This window comes from Phodopus roborovskii, unplaced genomic scaffold (genome assembly GCF_943737965.1).
Source record: "Phodopus roborovskii unplaced genomic scaffold, PHOROB, whole genome shotgun sequence".
NCBI classification, from domain to species: Eukaryota; Metazoa; Chordata; class Mammalia; order Rodentia; family Cricetidae; genus Phodopus; species Phodopus roborovskii.
The window spans coordinates 30990291-31010391 of record NW_026126434.1 but is presented as its reverse complement, the minus strand read 5'-3'; positions in this window follow the sequence as shown (position 1 = coordinate 31010391).

Sequence of the window (20101 nt, the reverse complement as noted above, 5' to 3'; positions counted from 1 at the left end):
AGAAACAGGAAAAAAACAGTAAATAAAAACAACAATAAAAGCTAGTAAAAATTTCATAGGAATCTTCTATGACCTCAAATATCTAAATGCTAGCTTACATCTTTGAAATCCATCTTCTCATTCTCAATATTGCTCATATTTCCACAGATGACAAGACCACATAGTAAATAGTAATCTCCCTTCATCTCTGATTTCACATGTGTTAACCACAGTCTAAAAATATTGAAGGGGTAATTCCCTAGTGTAGGACCATATTCACATAACTTTTAAATATATAACTATTCTAATTTCATTAGTATTTTAGTTTAATTTATTGCTGTGTCTAGCATAAAAAACAGGTCTCAGGGGCTGAAGATGTAGCTTAGTATTAAAGCATTTGCTCCCTAGTATACATAAAGCCCTGGGTTCAATCCGCAGCTCTGTAAAAACAAAACAACAACATGAAACACACACACATACTCACAAGTGGGCCCAGGGCTATGTGTGGTTGTAGCTTTGCAAACCACTGAAACAAAACCCCTTTAGAACAGAGAACTCACCCCAGTGTTGGGGAGGCAAACCATGCATGCTAGTGCTCTACCAGTGAGCTAGCCCAAGGGAAGACTATCCTATCATGTAAATTTGAAGTTAAAAGTGATGTTATTAATTATTAATAATTGAACTTGGAGAAGAAGCAACATAGCATGAGTGTCTCAGAGACCTGGAGTAAAAAGGGCCTTTGGGGTCCAGTCCCACTTCCTCTTTAGGGTTCAGTTCAGATGCTACAAGAAGTGAAAGGAATTTAGGGTACCAAGGGCTAATGAACTCTCCACACAGTGCTATTCCAAACAAGTCTCTTTGTTCTTATGCCTCTATTCTAATTCTCCTGTCTTAATTTTAATTCCTCCTAGCTTCTTTTCCTCTAGCCTAAAAACTATCTTCATACAGGAGGCTTGGAACAGTGAAAAAATTACAAGAGTTACCACTAATTGGTCAAAAGCACATTCCTAGGGTAAGTGATAAGTAGCTGAGCCTTTTACCATGGCAACACATGTCTCCAAGGTTATAGGAGTAAGACTGTGACCAGACAGGGTAGGACACAGTATCCAGTAACAAACTTTGAGATATAGGTCTATTGTCTGCAGACTTGAATTGGCATCCTTTCCTTAGGGTGCTTTGTATAGCAATCTTGATTAGATACCTGCAACTCTGACCTTGTGCACAGATGTAAAGCTTTAAACTTTGATCTATTTACAAAACAAAAAACAAACAAACAAAAAACTTTAGTCTAATCTAAACTTGCTCTAAGGTAAAAGTGAGCTAATTGTGTGTTGTTAGTCTGATCAAAAGGAACAAAGCTGGCTTTTAAGTGTCTATAGTCCTCATGGAACAAATAGATCTCATTATTAAGCATGTCCTAGTATGTTTCCTATATATTAAAATTATACTGCTAAATACAAAGTCATCTTTCTGACTATCTACAGATATTTGTGCCCAAGATTGAGATGCAATCATGAGATTACACACTACAATGAAGATATTGGGGAGACACCAGGCTGCTTTAGCAAAAGTGAGCAGCAGTTTCCAGAGTCAATGGTCCTGCAGGCCTTGCTGGACAGTATTAACCTCCATCAGAGTCACTCTGGTGGGTTGACATCTGAACACTAGTTGTCACCTGCAGTAATTCTCATGACCTCTGACCCTGGTGTAATCAACCTATATTAGCATTCTTCTCAATTCCTTACTCTTATCTCAGGAACAAGCTTATCCTTCTCCAGCTTAACATTGTTTCTCCACTTTCCATTGTTTCTTGGGAAAAACTTGTTAATCAAAAGGTAACAAGGACATAAGCAACCCACATGTAATCTCTCAATTCCTAGAAACTAGATTCCTTGTTTTGAAAATCTTGGCTATTCTTTATGAAGTCAGTGACTTTAAACATTCAATCTCAAGGTTTCTTCTAGTCCCAAGTCTAATTAGAATAGAAAGGTATAAAGATATTGAGATGGTATGCTGAGCCTGGATCCTCTAGTACAGCTCACCATTCTACCTTCCTCTCTCCTTTGCATTTTTTTCTATTTTAAAATTACACTTTTATTATTTTGTATGCATGTGTGCATGTATATACATTGCTACAACATGCTTACGGGGTAAGCAGACAACTTGTGGGATTGGTTCTTTCCTTCTACAAGTCACATTCCAATTGTGAGTGTTGGTAGCAGGCAATTTTAACCACTGAACCATTTTGCTGGCCCTTGGTTTTGTGAGGTGATAGGGCCTCAAATACACCATGAAGCTGAGGTGTCAGAATTACAGATTTAAGCTACCATATCTCTATGGTGATAGAGATAAAATTGTCTTGGGGTTGGGGAAGTAGCTCAGTAGATAAAGTGTTTGCCATGCAATCATGAGTTCTTGAGTTTGAGCCCCAAACTCACTGACCAGTCATCCTAGCTGCATCAGTGAGTTCCAGATTAGTGAGAACATAATGAAAATAAAAAGAACAGGGTGGATGGTATCCTGAGGAGTGAAGGCCCAGAGTTGGCCATGGCCTTCACAGATATGAACACACACAAAACATTCTTTGTCTTTCTACAGGATGTTTTTGTTTATTTTCAGGTTTATTGTGTGTGTGTGTGTGTGTTGAGTGTTTTGCCTATATGTATATGTTATGAGTAAGATTTTTCCTGCCAGTCTGAACCCACTACTGCAACAGCCCCAAATAACACACAGAGACTCTGTATTAGATATAAATGCTGTTGGCCAGTTGTTTCTTATTGGCTAGCTCTGTCTTAAATATTAACCCATTTCTATTAATCTAAGTACTTCCACATGGTCTTATCTTACCAGAGAGAGGGACTGGCGTTCTTCTCTCTCCATCCTCCATCTTGGATCTCCTCCCTACTACTTCCCTCTCTCCTCCTCTCTCCTCCTTGTCTCCTAGCCCCACCTATCTTGCTTTCCTATTGGCCAACAGTGCTTTATTCATTAACCAACACGAGAAACATATTTACAGAATGACATCTCCCATCATGTATATATACATGCCTGGTGCCCACAGAAGTCAAAAGACAGTTTAAGACCCCTGGAACTAGAGTTAACTGTTTGTGTGCCACCATGTGGGGGTTGGGAACTGACTGAACTCAGGTCCTCTGCAAGAACAAGTTCTCTCTCAATCCCTGAGCCACTTCTCTGGGCCTATGTAGATTTTTTGTTTTGTTTTGTTTTCCCTTGTAGTCCAGGCAGGCCTTAAAGTTCCTATGTAGCTGAGAATCACCCTTGACCTGGTCTTCCTACCTCCTCTTCCAACCCTTTTGTTTTTACCCCTGAATTTTGTGACTCAGATCTTCCAGGTATAGAACTAGGAACCAGCTTTGATCTATGGGAGTAAAAAAAAATCAATCATATATTCTACAGCTATAGGACAGGGAGAGTGCTGTGGGCCACTTACTCACATATGCCCAGTTCCTACAGAGTTCTGATTGCTTATTCTGGTAAAGGGCCTTCTGCTCATGACTCAAATATTTCCATTCTTCCTGGGTGAAAATCAGTGCTATATCCTCACAGGTGATTTGATTCTGGAGTGGCTAGGCTAGGAGTGGACTTAGGAAAGCAAATACAGAGACTTGAAGTGACTGAGGTAGCCATCTTGTCCTGACTTTGTGTCTACTTAGGGACCCTCTAAGCAATCACATCAGCCTTAGCAACACATTTAGGATTTTCTATGATCCCAACCATAACAAAAATGCATAACCAAAATGTCTGCTGAAGTGTGTAGCCAAAGCAAATATTACCAGGTTCTCCTAACTTATACATGATAATGTGGTTTTTGCCTTTATAATCACAGGATCCTGAATATCCATGCCAAGAGTTTTCCCAAGGTGCTAGCCTGCTCCTGATCACCAGTTTAAATGAAGGACTCTTATTTGACCTTATAACCATGGCAGTGTGTCATGTTCTCACCTTGACTATAAAATACTGACATTCTCAAGATTTAGAGAATTCAGACCCAAGAGAAAGGCGAGACCATGAAAGGAAAGAACAACTATGAAGAGAGGCACAAAGACCGGACCTGTGATCTATAGAAAGAAAAGGTGGGACACGGAAAAAGGAAATCACTGAGCATGATTAAGAGAAGTGAAGGAAAAGAAATTGCTACTCTTATAAAATCTGTGAAGGATACTAGGGTAGTACGGGAGACAGACAAAATCATGCAATTTTCCCCCTATTGTTTGGCCTGGAATAATCTCAAGTTCCACTACATCCACAGGCAGGGGAGTGGGAAAAGACCTCACAGAGTCTAAGGCCTACCATTTCTCTACCTGATCTTCTCCTTCCCTCTGTTGGATTTCACTGGTAATCTCTGTGTTATATTCACATGTGTCTTCCTCTACCTTAGTTGTTTTGTTTTTGTTTTATTGAGAAATCTATCATTGAACCTGGAGCTCAACAATTCAGGAAGAGTATCTGACCAGAAAGCCTCAGGGGTTATCCTGCTGCACCTAGTTTTTTGTTTGTTTGTTTTGTGGGGTTTTGTTTTGTTTTATGTGGGGACTGAAGATCCCAAGTTGGGTTCTCATGTTTGTACAAGTAACTTTACACACTGAGCCATCTCTCAAACTCCTCCACTATATTCTTTCTTCTGGGCTTCTATAGAGCAGCTAACATACACTTCCATGAAGAAGCATGTCATTCGTTGTGTCTCTTTCTGGGTTTAGTCACTTTTGACCTGGTCCCCAAAAGTAACAGAACTCCCTGTGACTCTCTATCTCCCAGCAACTAGGCAAATAGAGAGGTCCTGCAGGGGCCCCAGCATTTGATACTGCTTCCTATAACAGAAGTGTCTACTCTAGAAGACTGTCTTCCTTGAATGTTCAGCTGTCCAAAGTCTCCTCTTTCACAATTGATAGCTTTAGTGGCCTCACTAAAGTAGAGTGCAGGGCTCTTGTTACTTGTCTCTTAGCTTCCACTGTTTGGTAATACCAGGCTGGTGCTAGGCATTTGACATCTATTCCAGACTGCTTCTAGCCACTGTTGGTTGGTGTCCATTTCTAGAAATCTGAGGTTAGGGGAAAATATACAATATCAGCAAAAGGATAAGAAGCAAGTGCTTCCCTAACACAGTCACTAACTTCCTGCCTGTGATGGAACTTCTCAGCAGTGCCACTTGAGTAATAGTTAATGGATCCATCTTCACAAACCTCAAGTGAAGAGATGTTAAGTTACTCATTCAAAGACATTTGATTCATGGGAGAGTTGGGCTTTTAATCTATTTAATCTAGATTCAGCATCACTGAAGAGAACATACCTGAATTTGTCACAAACCTCTTTGAGTCTGTCTCTTCATCCTCCCTGACTTGATTTCACTGGAGACATGAAAGCAAGTATCTCTTCCAGGACCCAAGATTAAAACATAGATTTCTGCGACCTGACTATGTGTAAGGTACCCTGGGGCTCAGACCCAGGGGCTTGTGCATGCTGAGCAAGTTCTGTATACCCCAAGCCTTATGTATACCCCAAGCTCTATGACTTAGATTTTTAATATATAGACACGTCATTTATAATCATTGAGTTATCCCCTGATGACCTCTTAAGCTAAACTATATTAGGTCATACATACAAGTAATGCAACTACCTACAGAACCTCACAGCTTAGTAACATAGCACACAGGAAAGTGTTTTGTTTCCCCTTCTAATCTGTGACCACATAATGTTAGTCTCAGAACAAATTAAATCAAACCCCAAAATACAAACCGAATGAATGTGTAAGGCTTTCCCATCATTTTGAACCATCTTAAGTCTTGGAATCATGAGTCAGGTATCACTTCTACAACAAGGCCCTTGTAAAGCACAGTGATAATAATCCAAACAGCATTTAAGTTCCCTGTTCACTCTGAAAATTTTATGCTCCGGTTTAAAGAAGAATGTGGGGGGGCTCTTCCTGTGGACAGCCACTCACCTATTTCTCCTCTCTCTACATGTTAAGGAAAGCATAAAGGCATAAAAACATGTGGCCCTTTCTTTTCCACTCCTTTGATTGACTGAAAATACCATCAAGGAACAAGGCATCTGAGGAATTGCTAACTGAACCCCCAAGAAGTTGCAGTCCTAGGAGCTTGAGTTGATTCTCTTCCTTCCTTCTCTGTCTTCTTACCTTTCATTGCCCTCTCCCCTTCTTTTAAGATGATTTGCGACTATTGTTTGAGATGTGCAGATCTAGCATCACTCTCCCATTTTTCAGCCATCCACATTGCAAACAGCTCTATACTAGTGTTTTCAAGGGCCTGCCCTTAAGTTTTCAGGAAGACCCTTGCTATCATGAAGTCTTCACAATGGCAGGAAGATGTGAGCATTGTGATCCAGCCTATTTATTACCCAAACACCGAGAAGACTGAGACAGGACATCGGTGAGTTCTAAGACATGCTGGGCTATCAAATAAGTCTCAAAAACACAAAAACAAACAAACAAACAAAACACACACACACGATAGCAGGGAATAGTTCTCTGGGACAGCCTGAGCCTGGGTTACATAAGTCTCAAAAAACACAAACACAAACAACACACACACGCGCACGCACGCGCACACACACACACACACACACACACACACACACACACACACACACACACACACACGATGGCCGGGAGCAGTCCTTGCTACAGATTTAGGCAGCTTAAGAAAGCTAACAACTATTGCTTATCTCAACCCACCTCCTCCCTCTTTTACCTCCATTTGTAGTTTCCTGGTCCAGGAGCCTTGAGAGTGGAAGGAGACTGAAAAAAGACTTGGCTGTTAATTGGCAAGAGGTCTCAAGAGTGGCCTGGCCCCACCCTTCCATGGGGCAAATTTCTGGAGGGAATGTGCAAGCATCTCTCAATCCTGAGTCCACTCCTCCAACTAAAACGTATTCGTGGCTTCGCAAATCTGCCTCAAAAGCACAATCTTGTAATCCCTGGTCCTAGGAGGCAGAGACAGAAAGATCAGGCAGCCTGGCTGCAAGATACCTTGTCTGTCTGTCTCCCTTTCTCTAAATCGAGGCGACTAAATCGGAGGCCCCCACCTCTCTCTCATACACAAACCTGAGGAGAAATGCCCCCACATCGTGGGCTTTTGCTGGATGTGCCCCCCACCCCAGGGGTTCAGCTTTTCCACTGCATTGCCTGGTGGGGAGATTACTCCCAGCCAGGTGTGTGTCCCCTCGTAGCTCCACTCAGGAGTTCAAGCTCGAGGCCATCAGCCCTGTCCAGGGGCTGGGCATTCCTACAGTCCCACCTCTGGCATACACTCAACCCTGGAACTCCGTTCTTCGCCGCCGCCCCCCCCAACCGAGGACCGCAGCTCCTTGAAGAGCCCAGTGTGTTCGACCCCCACCCCCCACCCTCCACCCCAGGACAGGAGCACGGAGGCGTGAACTCAGGAAGCTGCTTCTGCCCCAAGTAAGGAATCCATAATGCACTGGCCACACCTTGACTCTCAGTTCCTCCGTTTCTGCTCCACAGAAACGGAGTGGCTGCCAGCCAAGGTCAGAAATTTAGATCTTAAGAAGCCCTGGCCTCTTTACCCCACCTATGATCTATCACCACTGGTCTCACCTGAGCTGTGAAATCCCATTGCCCAGAGTTAAGGATTTACTTCTGGGGTAGCATGGGGGGACAGGGAGGGCTCCTGGATGTGTGACTCAGTTTTGCTAATTCCAGTACTAGGTAGAAGTGAATTCCAGGCTAGCCTGGACTACACAGTTTAAAAAGCAACACTTAAAAGACACAACTACTAAAAGCTTTAGCTCTCTCCTGGTGAGACCGAAGGAATACTGGAGCACTTCGCAGACAAACAGAATGAGCTTGGGAGCAGCTTCGTAGGTAAAGTAAAAACCAAGAAAGCACACAAGGAGGCCATACTTGGCTGGATAGATGGCTCAGTAGTTAAGGGAAAGTTCAGATGCCCTAAGTTCAGTTCCCAGCACAGACAGTTTACAACCACCTGTAACCAGAGAATCCCATGCCCTTTTCTGGTACCTGTCCATATGTGGCATATACTCACACAGACAAATGTGAATAAAAATGTCATCACATAGACATCACACCAGGGTCAAGTCTTCCTAGCTCTTCACATAGCAAACTCGCTTCCGTCTCTCTGTAATCTTGTTTTTGTTTGTTTGTTTGTTTGTTTGTTTTGTTTTTTTTCTTTTAATCAGGTCAATTGAAATCACAACACTTAGCCCATGTCTGTGGGCTAAAGTAATCAAAGTATAAGAGTAGGTGTGGGGGGTGGCCCCTGATCCCCCTGCTCCTGTGTCCTGTCCCCATCGAGAGCACCCTTGAAGCTCTGATACACCCCCACCCATCCCCACTGCGAGCCTGCCCCCCCTACCCTGTGCCCTACCCTGCCCACTGTCCCACTGCTCTGGTTGAGCATTGGGACAGAGGGTGGAGCCAACAGTCCACACTACTTCGGGGACTTCTTGGAGCAACTTTGAACAAGGAGACCTGCCTATCCACCAGGGACCACCTGTAGTTTCTACCTGCTTGGTCTCTGACCCCCACCTCCAGCCCTCTGCTGGAGTCCCAGGCCCCTCCCAGAGATCCACCTATCTCTGCTGGTCCACTCTAAGTTCCCACCTGCAAGATCCTTGACCCACAAAGCAGGGCCTCTGCTAAAGAAAGAGGCCTCAGGCAGATAGTGCCAGTTCCCACTGAGATCCCACTACCTTGCAGAAACATCCCAATTACCAGCCCAGCTTTTGTCCTTTTCTGCCAGCCATTGGCTAGAGCCATTGGCTAGAGTCCATACTACTTCCGGGACTTCTCCAAGCGAATCTGAACACAGGAGACCTGCCTATCCACGCGGGACCACCCGTAAATTCTACCTGCTTGGTCTCTGACCCCACCTCCAGTCCTCTGCTGGAGCCCCGGGCCCCTCCCAGAGACACGCCTATCTCTGCGGGACCACTCTGAGTTTCTGCAGGCATCTTCTACTGGACCCTCATCCCTGATCCCATCCCTGGGTCCCTGTCTGCGGAGAGACCTTCTATAGAGCTTAGACCACCCAGAGCTACAGATATTGAAGCTCTGACCCACATAAGCCCACCGAGGAAGTACCACAGAGAGAGGGGGAGACCCCACCAACACCTACTGGAAGAAGCTATGGGAAGAAGGCAATACAAGAAATCACCTAACAACAGAAAGACAAGCATGACACCACCAGAATCTAGGGAATCTACACCAACTAGAACGGAACACAACAAAGCAGAGGAAGCAGAAGGAGCAACTTAAAAATTACCGTCATAAAAATGATAGAGGCCCTCAAAGATGTGAGAAAATCCCTTAAAGAAATGGAGGAAAAAACAAACAAAAAAGTAGAAGAAATGAAAAAATTCCTTAAGGAAAGTAAAGAAAGTACAGAAAGCCAAGAAAAAACAATTAAGCAGGTGAAGGAAACAGTTCAAGACTTGAAAACTGAAATAGAGAAAATAAAGGCAACACAAACCAAAGGAATGCTGGAAATAGAAAAACTGGGCAAAAAATCGGGAACTATAGACGCAAGCATAACCAACAGAATTCAAGAGATGGAAGAATCTCAGGCACAGAAGATAAACTAGAAGAAACATATTCATCAACCAAATAAAATCATAAATCCAACAAATCCTTAACACAAAACATCCAGGAGACGTGGGATACCATGAAAAGGCCAAACCTAAGAATAATAGTCATAGAGGAAGGTGAGGAAGCCCAGCTCAAAGGTGCCAAAAGCATATTCAACAAAATCATTGAGGAAAACTTTCTCAATCTGAAAAAGGACATGCCCATGAAAGTACAAGAAGTATACGGAACAACAAATAGGCTGGACCAAAGAAAAAAGACCCCTTGACATATAATAATCAAAACACCTAGCATACAGAATAAAGAAAGAATATTAAGAGCAGCGAAGGAAAAAGGACAGGTAACATATAAAGGCAGACCTATCAAAATTACACTTGACTTCTCCATGGAAACCCTCAAGGCCAGAAGGTCCAGGATAGATGTTCTACAAGTATTAAGAGACCACGGATGCCAGCCCAGGCTAATATACCCAGCAAAACTCTCAATCACTATAGATGGAGAAAACAAGATATTTAATGACAAAACCAGATTTTCCCAATACGTATCTACAAATCCAGCCCTACAGAAAGTATTGGAAGGAAAACTCCAACCCAAGGAAGGTAACTACGCCCACAAAGAGTTCACAGATAATCTAACTACACCAGAAACCAAGGGTAAAGCAGAACAAATATATATTGCCAACAACAAACCTAAAACAAACAAGCATCAACAATCAATGATCCTTACTCACCCTCCACATTAATGGTCTTAACTCACCTATAAAAAGACACAGGCTAACAGAATGGATACGAAGACAGAATCCATCCTTCTGCTGCATACAAGAAACACATCTAAGCTTCAAAGATAGACATTACCTCAGGGTAAAGGGTTAGGAAAAGATTTTCCAATCAAATGGAACCAAGAAGCAAGCAGGCATGGCTATCCTAATATCTAACAAGTTAGACTTCAAACCAAAATTAATCAAAAGAGATGAAGACGGTCATTTTGTATTCATCACATGAGAAATCCATCAACACAAAGTCTCAGTTCTGAACATCTATGCCCCTAATACAAAGGCACCCACATTCATAAAAGAAATGCTACTAAAACTCAAAGCTCACATAAAACCTCACACATTTATAGTGGGAGACTTCAATACACCACTCTCAACACTAGATAGGACCTCAAATCAGAAACTCAACAAAGAAACAAAGGAACTAACAGAAGTTATGTCTCAACTGGGGTTAACAGACATCTATAGAACATTCCATCCAAACACAAAAGAATATACCTTCTTCTCTGCTCCACATGGAACCTTCTCTAAAATTGACCACATACTAGGTGGCATAACAAACCTCAATAGATACAAGAGAATAGGAATAGTCTGCTGTACCTTGTCAGACTACCATGCTTTAAAATTGGAATTCAACAACAACACAAATAGCAGAATGTAGTAAGATAGTTACTTTGTCCCCTTCTGTGGCACTGACCACGCCCATTGGGGTGGAGCCATGGGCAGAAGGGACCTGTGAAAGCAGGTCTGAGGAGGAACCAGGGAATGCTCTCTTGCTGGTGGGACTCGGACAGGAGAGCATCCGGTGGAACTTGCTGGTGTTCATCTGTCTAAGTTGTAAGTTATTTCTCCCTGAATAAACATCTATTCGGCCTATTTGTTTATCCTGATCCTTATTTAACCGCAATATCTGGTGTCAGAAGTGGGATTACGATTTTCACGGGACCTGGGTTTCACCCAGGCAGCAGACGCCGGTCCCCTCCCCCAACATCCCCAACGGACAGGGTCCCTTGCCTAACCAGATGGACTCACCACAGCTTTGGGACATTTACCTCTTCCTTACATCTCCTTTTCCACCACAGTGGGCCTGAGAAGGCACTCACTGCTTCTCATTTTTTGCCCATTTTCCGCACTTTGCATTCGCACAGAGCCGCTTGGCACCCGCATTACTTGTGCGTTTCCCGCGGCTAGCCCTGCAGTCCTAGCAATTCCATAAGACTCCTTTTACTCATTTGTCTAACAAAATTTCATTTGCCATAGTTTGTTAAGAGCTATTCTACGGGGACCGGGATCAGAAGGATCATCTGCTGCCGGACAATATTTGGCGGTACACTTCCGGGCAGAACAGGGATCAGACGGGTCCTCTGCGGCTGGATGCTATTTGGTGGTACACCTCCAGGCGTAACTACCATAAGCTGAGATCTACAACTAAAAGCATCAAAGTTCCAGGACAGCAGAATTACACCTAAGGTAATTGTAACATCCTTTGCAATTTAAGCTGATCTAATATCTGAGGTCAATTGTTCCATAACTATGGCAGATAATTTTACAATGCGGGACTTTAGGAATTCTTTTACTTCATATATAGAAGGGATTTTAGCAGAAGAAACTTATGACTGGACCAATATGTACTTTTATTTTGTAATAGCAATGGGTTTCATCATTAACATGATATTCTTAAAGAAATGGTTTGAGATTACAGCAAACAATAAGGAACTTGTACAAACCATAGGAGACTTAGTAACAAAGATTCGAAACATTGAAAATAATAGAATTCAAAGCATAGAAAGTATAGAAAGAAAGGTTCAGAATATTGAAGATGGCATTGGAGAGCTGACAGGTAGAATACAAACCGTGGAACATAAAAATGACCAAGTAGAAAACAGAATTTGTTTCATGTCAGATACCTCAATAACCAGAACAGAAACAATGCAATGCATTAACATGCTAGCAGAAACAGCTCGTTCCTGGTCAGAGGAAGCTACTAATAAGTTTTAAAAACTGGAACATCAGATAGAAAGACTAGATGATAGAATCTCTTCCATGTCTGAGGATAATGGCAAGCTAGCAGATAGAACATTGTTTCTGGAAGGCAGTTTACATGCCATTCAGATAATATCTAAGGATGATAAGATTAAAACATGGAATCATTTGTAGTTGGAGAAAGTAAGAAACTGACTGATGCAATGAAGTCTCTAGAAAGTTATTTGATTCAAGAAGTTCAGACACTCAAAGAAACAATGGTGAATAGATTTCAGGCTTTAGAAGACCTTCAGTCTGATACATCAGAAGAACTACAGGTAACAGGGCATGAAAAAGACTTAAAATTTTCCACACCATTTAGGGTCGGGGGAGCTTTCCCTGTATCTGTTAATGAAAAACCAGCAACGAAGAAACATCCAAAAGGTGTTGTTGCATATCAGTGGGAACCAATACGTATGAAAGATTTAAAAGGTATAAAGGAAGTTGTAGTCTCTTATGGCATGCACTCACCATATGTGAAGCAATTAGTAGAATCATGGGCAAGGAATAACAAGGTAAACCCCTAAGGATTGGGATCAATTAATATCAGCTATCCTTGAAAACTCCTCTCAATTAGAATGGAGGGCTTTATGGAGAGAGGAAGCAAAAGCTCTTGAACTTCAGGGCTTAAAGAAAGGTTATAAAGATCCCCAAGATAAAATTCTTGGTGAGGGTCTTTATGCTGACCCAGAAACCCAAGCTGCCTATGATGAACATATCTTGTCTCTATGCAGTACAGCAGCTCTGAATGCTTGGGATAAGGTTCATGAATTAGGAGAGAGGATAGAACCCTATACCAAGATAAGGCAAGGACCTAGAGAACGCTTTAGTATCTTTCTAGAAAGATAATCTAGGGCAGTACAATTAGAGGTAGCATACATAGATTCTAGGTGAATACTCATAGAATCTTTAGCTTATGAGAATGTGAATTCTCAATGCAAACAGGTGCTTTGGCCTTTAAAAAATACGATCAGCACCCTTGGATGAATGGGTCCTATATACAGGAAACATTGAGTATAATGACAATAAGACTGAAGCATGAGGAGGAGAAGCCATATCTAAAGGTCAGAGAAGACATCAAGATAACAGAGTTCTTTACTATGGTGACTTAGAAGCTTGGGTAGGAGAAGCCACCTCCAAACATGTCAGATGTTATAACTGTGGTAAGATAGGACATCTAAAAAGAAATTGTAGGCAAAGCTTCCCTAGAAATAACATTCCCAGGAATGAATCAAACAGAAGGCCTCAGCCTCCTGGGTTATGTAGAAGGTATGGCAAAGGCAGACACTGGACAAATGAGTGTAGATCGACCAGAGACAAGCAAGGAAATCCTTTACCATCGGGAAACTCCTTGGGGGGGGCCTCTCGAAGGCCCCCATGTCACAGGTGGTCCGAACATTCCCATTCACAGTGGAAGACAATCTCCCACAGGACAATTAGAAAATTCTGTGCCTATTATAAAAACTCATACGGCTCTGGATAACAAACTAGTGATGGAAGTTGAATCATACATGACAGAAGGAAATAAAAAAAGTATATTTTGGCAAACCTCTATAAATAGTCAAAGGCCTAGATTGATAGTTAAGATGAATAATAGACTTTTTGACGGGTTACTTGACACAGGGGCAGATGTAACTATAATATCTAATAAATCTTGGCCTCGAAGATGGCCCCTGCATGAGGTAAATGTTCAATTCTTAGGGATTGGAACCCTGTCTCAGGTAAAACAGATCACGAGATGGATTGAATGTATAGGACCACAAGGACAGAGAGGAAGGTTGAGACCATATGTGGCTGACGTAGTGATACATTTATGGGGTCATGATCTATTACAGCAATGGAATACACAGATTAACATTCCTCCAGTATTAGATAGGAAACATAAATGACTTCATGGTTGTGCAAAAAATATAAAGTACTATATAAGACAGATACCAAATATCCAGGCTGCACAAAAACAGAATACAAGTGCTGAACAAACAGAGGAACCAAAAACCCTACCTTTGAAATGGCTAACAGAGGAATCTGTCTGGGTAGGACAATGGCCTATGACCTCTGAGAAGTTAGAAGCTTTAGAAAGCCTGGTTCAGGAACAGCTAAATGCTGGACATATCGAGGAATCAACCAGCCCTTGGAATTCTCCTGTATTTGTGATCAAAAAGAAATCTGGTAAATGGAGAATGCTTACAGACCTGAGAGCCATCAATAAAGTTATCCAGCCAATGGGCTCTCTACAGCCTGGAATGCCCTTGCCTTCTTTGATACCCAAAGAATGGCCTATTATAGTTATTGATTTAAAGGATTGCTTCTTCATTATACCTTTACAAGAACAAGATAAAGAGAAATTTGCCTTCACGGTACCTAATTACAATAATTCTCAACCAGGGAAGAGCTATCAATGGAAGGTTTTCCCACAGGGAATGCTAAATAGCCCCACCCTGTGCCAATATTTTGTACAAAAACCACTAGAAATCGTAAACAGTTTCCACAATCCATAATCTATCATTACATGGATGATATATTGTTAGCTAAAGGAGAAATATTAGAAAATATGTTTGATAAAGTAAATGAAGTTTTACCTCACTGGAGATTACAAATTGCACCTGAAAAAATACAAAAAGGAGAGTCTATCAACTATTTAGGATATAAAATAGGTCTATAGAAAATTAGACCACAAAAAGTACAGATCAGAAGAGACTGCTACCAGACTCTTAATGATCTTCCAAAATTACTAGGAGAGATTTCTCAACTGCAAACCATTATTGGAGTAGAAGGGCATGACTTGAAAAACTTGAAAATGGCCCTAAAAGGAGATAAGGACTTGAATAGTCCACGAATACTATCAGCTGAAGCTGAGAAGGAATTAGAATGGGTAGAAAAGAGGATACTAGAAGCACATGTGGACCGTGTGGATCCAAACCTAGACTGTATTCTGGTTATATTACCATCTAGAGAGTATCCTTCAGGGATTTTGATGCAGAGAGAAGATATCATATTAGAATGGATATTCCTACCACTTAAACAGAATAAAAAACTAAAAACATATATAGAAAAGATCTCTGACTTAATTATAAAAGGTAAATTAAGACTTCGCCAGCTAACAGGAAGGGACCCAGCAGAAATCATAGTACCTTTAACTAATGAGGAAATTTCTTCCTTATGGAAAGATAATGAATACTGGCAGAGAGCATGCAGTAATTTTTTGGGAATGATTAACAACAATTATCCCAAAACTGAGAGAATCAAATACATAAAGAAAACGATTTGGATCCTTCCACACATTGCAAGAAAAACACCTATTTCTGGAGTTCCTACATTCTACACTGATGCAAACAAATCAGGTAAGGCAGGATATAAATCAGGAAAAATTAGTAAAGTGGTTCAAAGTTCTTACAATTCTGTACAAAAGGCAGAATTGTATGCCATTCTCATGGTACTTATGGATTTTACAGAACCCCTCAATATAGTTACTGACTCTCAATACACAGAGAGACTGCAAAATTTATTCCTGACAATACAGAATTAACTTCATTATTTATACAGTTACAAGATACTATCAGAAAGAAGACTCATCCTATATATATAACACACATCAGATCCCATACGGGTCTGCCAGGTCCTCTAGCACAAGGCAATGATGAAATTGATCGTTTATTGATAGGAAGTGTGCTAGAAGCCTCAGAGTTTCATAAGAAACACCACGTGAACAGCAAAGGTTTAAAAAAGGATTTTTCTATAACTTGTCAACAAGCCAAGGAAATAGTAAGGAAATGTCCTACTTGCTCATTCTATAACCAAACATCTTTACCACCAGGCAGTAACCCTAAAGGTATAAATAGGAATGAAATATGGCAAATGGATGTGCTTCATTTTTTAGAATTTGGAAAACTAAAATATGTACATCACACTTTAGATACATTTTCAGGGTCTCAATGGGCCACTGCTCTGAGCTCTGAAAAGGCTGATTCTGTTATCACACACCTATTGGAGGTAATGGTCATTATGGGCATACCTGCACAAATAAAAACTGACAATGCTCCAGCATATGTCTCCAGCAAATTGAAACAGTTTTCTGAGTATTATAACATAAAGCACATAACAGGTATACCACACAATCCTACAGGACAAGCAGTGGTTGAGAGATCCAATCTTACTTTAAAAGAAACGCTCCATAAACAGGCAGGAGGAACCAAGACACCCAAACACAGATTACATAATGCTTTATTAACATTAAACTTTCTTAATGCTGATGAAAAAGGAAAAAACAGCTGCAGAAAGACACTGGTCAATAGAAAAAACTTCTGAACTAAATCAGCCAGTGTACTTCAAGTATGTATTGACCTCAGAATGGAAAGCAGGATATGTGTTACGTTGGGGTAGGGATTTTGCATTTGTATTTACAGGAGAAGAAAAACTATGGATACCATCTAAGTTAATCAAGATCCAAGTTGAACAAGAGAACCATTTTAATGAAGAGAAATGACAAGTCATCCAACAAATTAGGTCCCATGAAATGTGTGGAGACCTCTCAAAGGTAGGGGAAGTGTTCATTCTTGTTCTTACAGGAAAACAGAGAAAACCTATCATCAAATAGCCAAAAGACACTGAACATGTAGGTACCTACAGAAGAGAAGAGCTCTCCAGAAACAATCACTTAATGAAGCGGAATCTGATATATGGCAAAAATATTTAATTGTAGTAAACTATTTCTATACAGAAATCTATTTCTCTCTACTATCTAGTATTCCTGTAGTCCCAATTCATGTAAACCAATGCTGGCTTTAGAGATGGATTTGGCTTTCCTTCTCTAAATTCAAGCATGTTGTTAAGATTAAATTCATGGTTTCTGCCTTAAATCAAGAAGCCAATTGGTGTAAGGCAGAAGAAAACAAAATCTGGGGACTCTTTTCTTATACGCAATTTTCTCTCTGAAATCCTAATTTTCTCACATACATTTTAATGCTTACTGTTATCTTTCCCTAATGCATACCTTAAAACTTGAAAATTTTACCTTAATATTGATGATTAAGTTTTCCACAAGGAATAGTAACAATTCCTAACAGCAATCTTTGAACTCTCCGGAAAGAAGATGGGGCCCCACGTCATCATTTCCACTTGACTCAAGATGATGCATCTGAACTACAAATATGTCCCTAAAACCGGTTTGAGACTGTTTTGCTCGAGACAACTCATGACTAGCTAGCTGTAATGGTGCACCTTCTTATTTACACCCTGGCCAGAGTTTCAAATAGAACTACATTCAAGCATTTTCTGCCACACATTGATTAGCTACATATGTCACAGCCAGTTCTGTTGAGAAATTTGGTTGCTAAAAATTTTCTTCCTATAGGATCCATTGGAGCAATCATCATCCCATTTCAGCAGGAAGTAACCTTAAGATAACAACGCCCCCTTTCCCTACCCTTGGAATTTTGGGATAATAGTCATCTTCTTTGTGTTGGTTTTAGTTATTTAGGGTTGGGTATGGAAGGTGATGCTTACACTCAGGTTTATCTTTTAGACAGGAATAGGGTATGGTTGGGAAAGGTATGGTTTAGATGGGATATAGGTAGATTAGCCTATTTTCTTGTGAATTGGAGTAAGAGTGAGATAGTATTTTACAGCTTACATTGTTATATATTCTTATATGTGGTAAGCTATGTAAAATTAAGTTTACATTTTGTTATATTGTGTGAAATCTTTCCACTTATGATGTTTTATACACATTATTTTTACCATATTCTATGTATGTGTACTTTTACTTATGTTCAAGACATTTCATATTGATACAATTTATGCACATTTATTCTTGCCATATTCTATGTATGTATACTTTTCTTGTATTCAAGACATTTGTATATTGATACAATTTGGGATATTTATCATGCTGCCCTTTATAGTTCTACCTCTTGTCTTGATATTTCTACTCTACCTGTATTTTAGGGATTTATATGTATGTATATGTATATAGTTATATTGTTTAAGTATTTGTTCCTTCTTTACTCAGGGAAGTTTCAATCAGGTTTTTAGCTAAGTTCCTGAGTATTACAGATTATCTTCACTCATGTTTTCCTGTACCTATGAGATTAGTCAGATATAGATGCTTAATCTTCAATCACTTCATAGACATGCAGAACATGGCATTTAAATGTTTTAATATTAGTACTCTGTTGACATGAGACACTGTTGCTCCTGACAGCACCGTGCACTTTCCCAAAAATATTGGACACTGTTGTTGCTCCTGCTGGTGTTCATTCTCACCTCAGCTAATGGCCTGTTGGGCAAAGAACTGCCCCCACCTTGACCACTTATTTGGACATGCAGTCCTATGTGCTTACAGGAGACAAATATAGAAGACTGCTGGACCTTGCCAAGTCAGGGTAAGACAGCCATTCTACCTCCCTGCTGTCGTTGTGGTCTGTCAAGTTCTCTTGGTCTTAGCCAAAACTGGGTGTACCAATGTTGCTGTGAAACCTAGGGTGACTGTCCAGATGGCTTGCTGTTTCTGTCCTTGCTGCACCTTTTGGAAGTTGCCCATCCTCACTTCCTGTCTACCCTAGTATTGTTGTTTTCCTTCTCAGGTGTTAATGAGGTTGAAGATTAAACTATCACAACTATTATTCTCTCTTCCTAGTTAGATATATTAGGTACTAGACTTACGTTTTCCAGCTTAGGACAACTCTATTGTAAACTCCGTTATGCCTTCACCCTAGGACTAGATATATAGGTCATATTGTTCTCGATTTTCCTTTTCTTAGAGCACACTTGTTATTCACTGTTTTGTATATAGTTTTGTATTAAGTCTAAATCTTTTCTTTAGACTAAAAGGGAAATTGTAGTGAGATATTTACTTTGTCTCCTTCTGTGGCACTGACCACGCCCATTGGGGGTGGAGTCATGGGCAGAAGGAACCTGTGAAAGGAGGTCTGAGGAGGAACCAGGGAATGCTCTCTTGCTGGAGGGACTCGGACAGGAGAGCGTCCGGTGGAACTTGCTGGTGTTCATCTGTCTAGGTTGTAAGTTATTTTTCCCTGAATAAACATCTATTCGGCCTATTTGATTATCCTGATCCTCATTTAACCGCAATAGCAGAAAACCTCAAACTCATGGGAACTGAACAATGTGTAATTGCACCACACCTGGGTCAAAGAAGAAATAAGAAAGAAATTAAGGTTTTTCTAATATTCAACGAGAATGAGGACACAACATACCCGAACTTATGGGACACTTAGAAAGCAGTGCTGAGGGAAGTTCATTGCACTAAGCGCCCATATGAAGAAAATAAAGGATAGTCACATAAGAGAATTGACAGCACAACTGAAAGCCTTAGAACAGAGAGAAGCAAGCTCACCCCGTAGGAGTAGACGCCAGGAAATAATCAACTTGAGGGCTGAAATCAACAAAATAGAAACCAGGAAAACAAAAAAATCAATGCAACGAAGAGTTGGTTTTTTGAGAAAATCAACAAGATAGACAGACCTTTATCCAAATTAACGAAAAAGCAGAGAGAGAGAACATGCAAATTAACAAAATCAGAAACAAAAAGAGGAACATAACAAAAGACACAGAGGAAATCCACAAATTTTCAGGTCATACTTTGAAAATCTGTATTCCACAAAAATTGAAAATTCAAAGGAAATGGACAAGTTTCTGGATAACTATCACTTACCAAAATTAAATCAAGAACAGACAAACAACTTAAATAGACCTATAACACGCAATGAAAT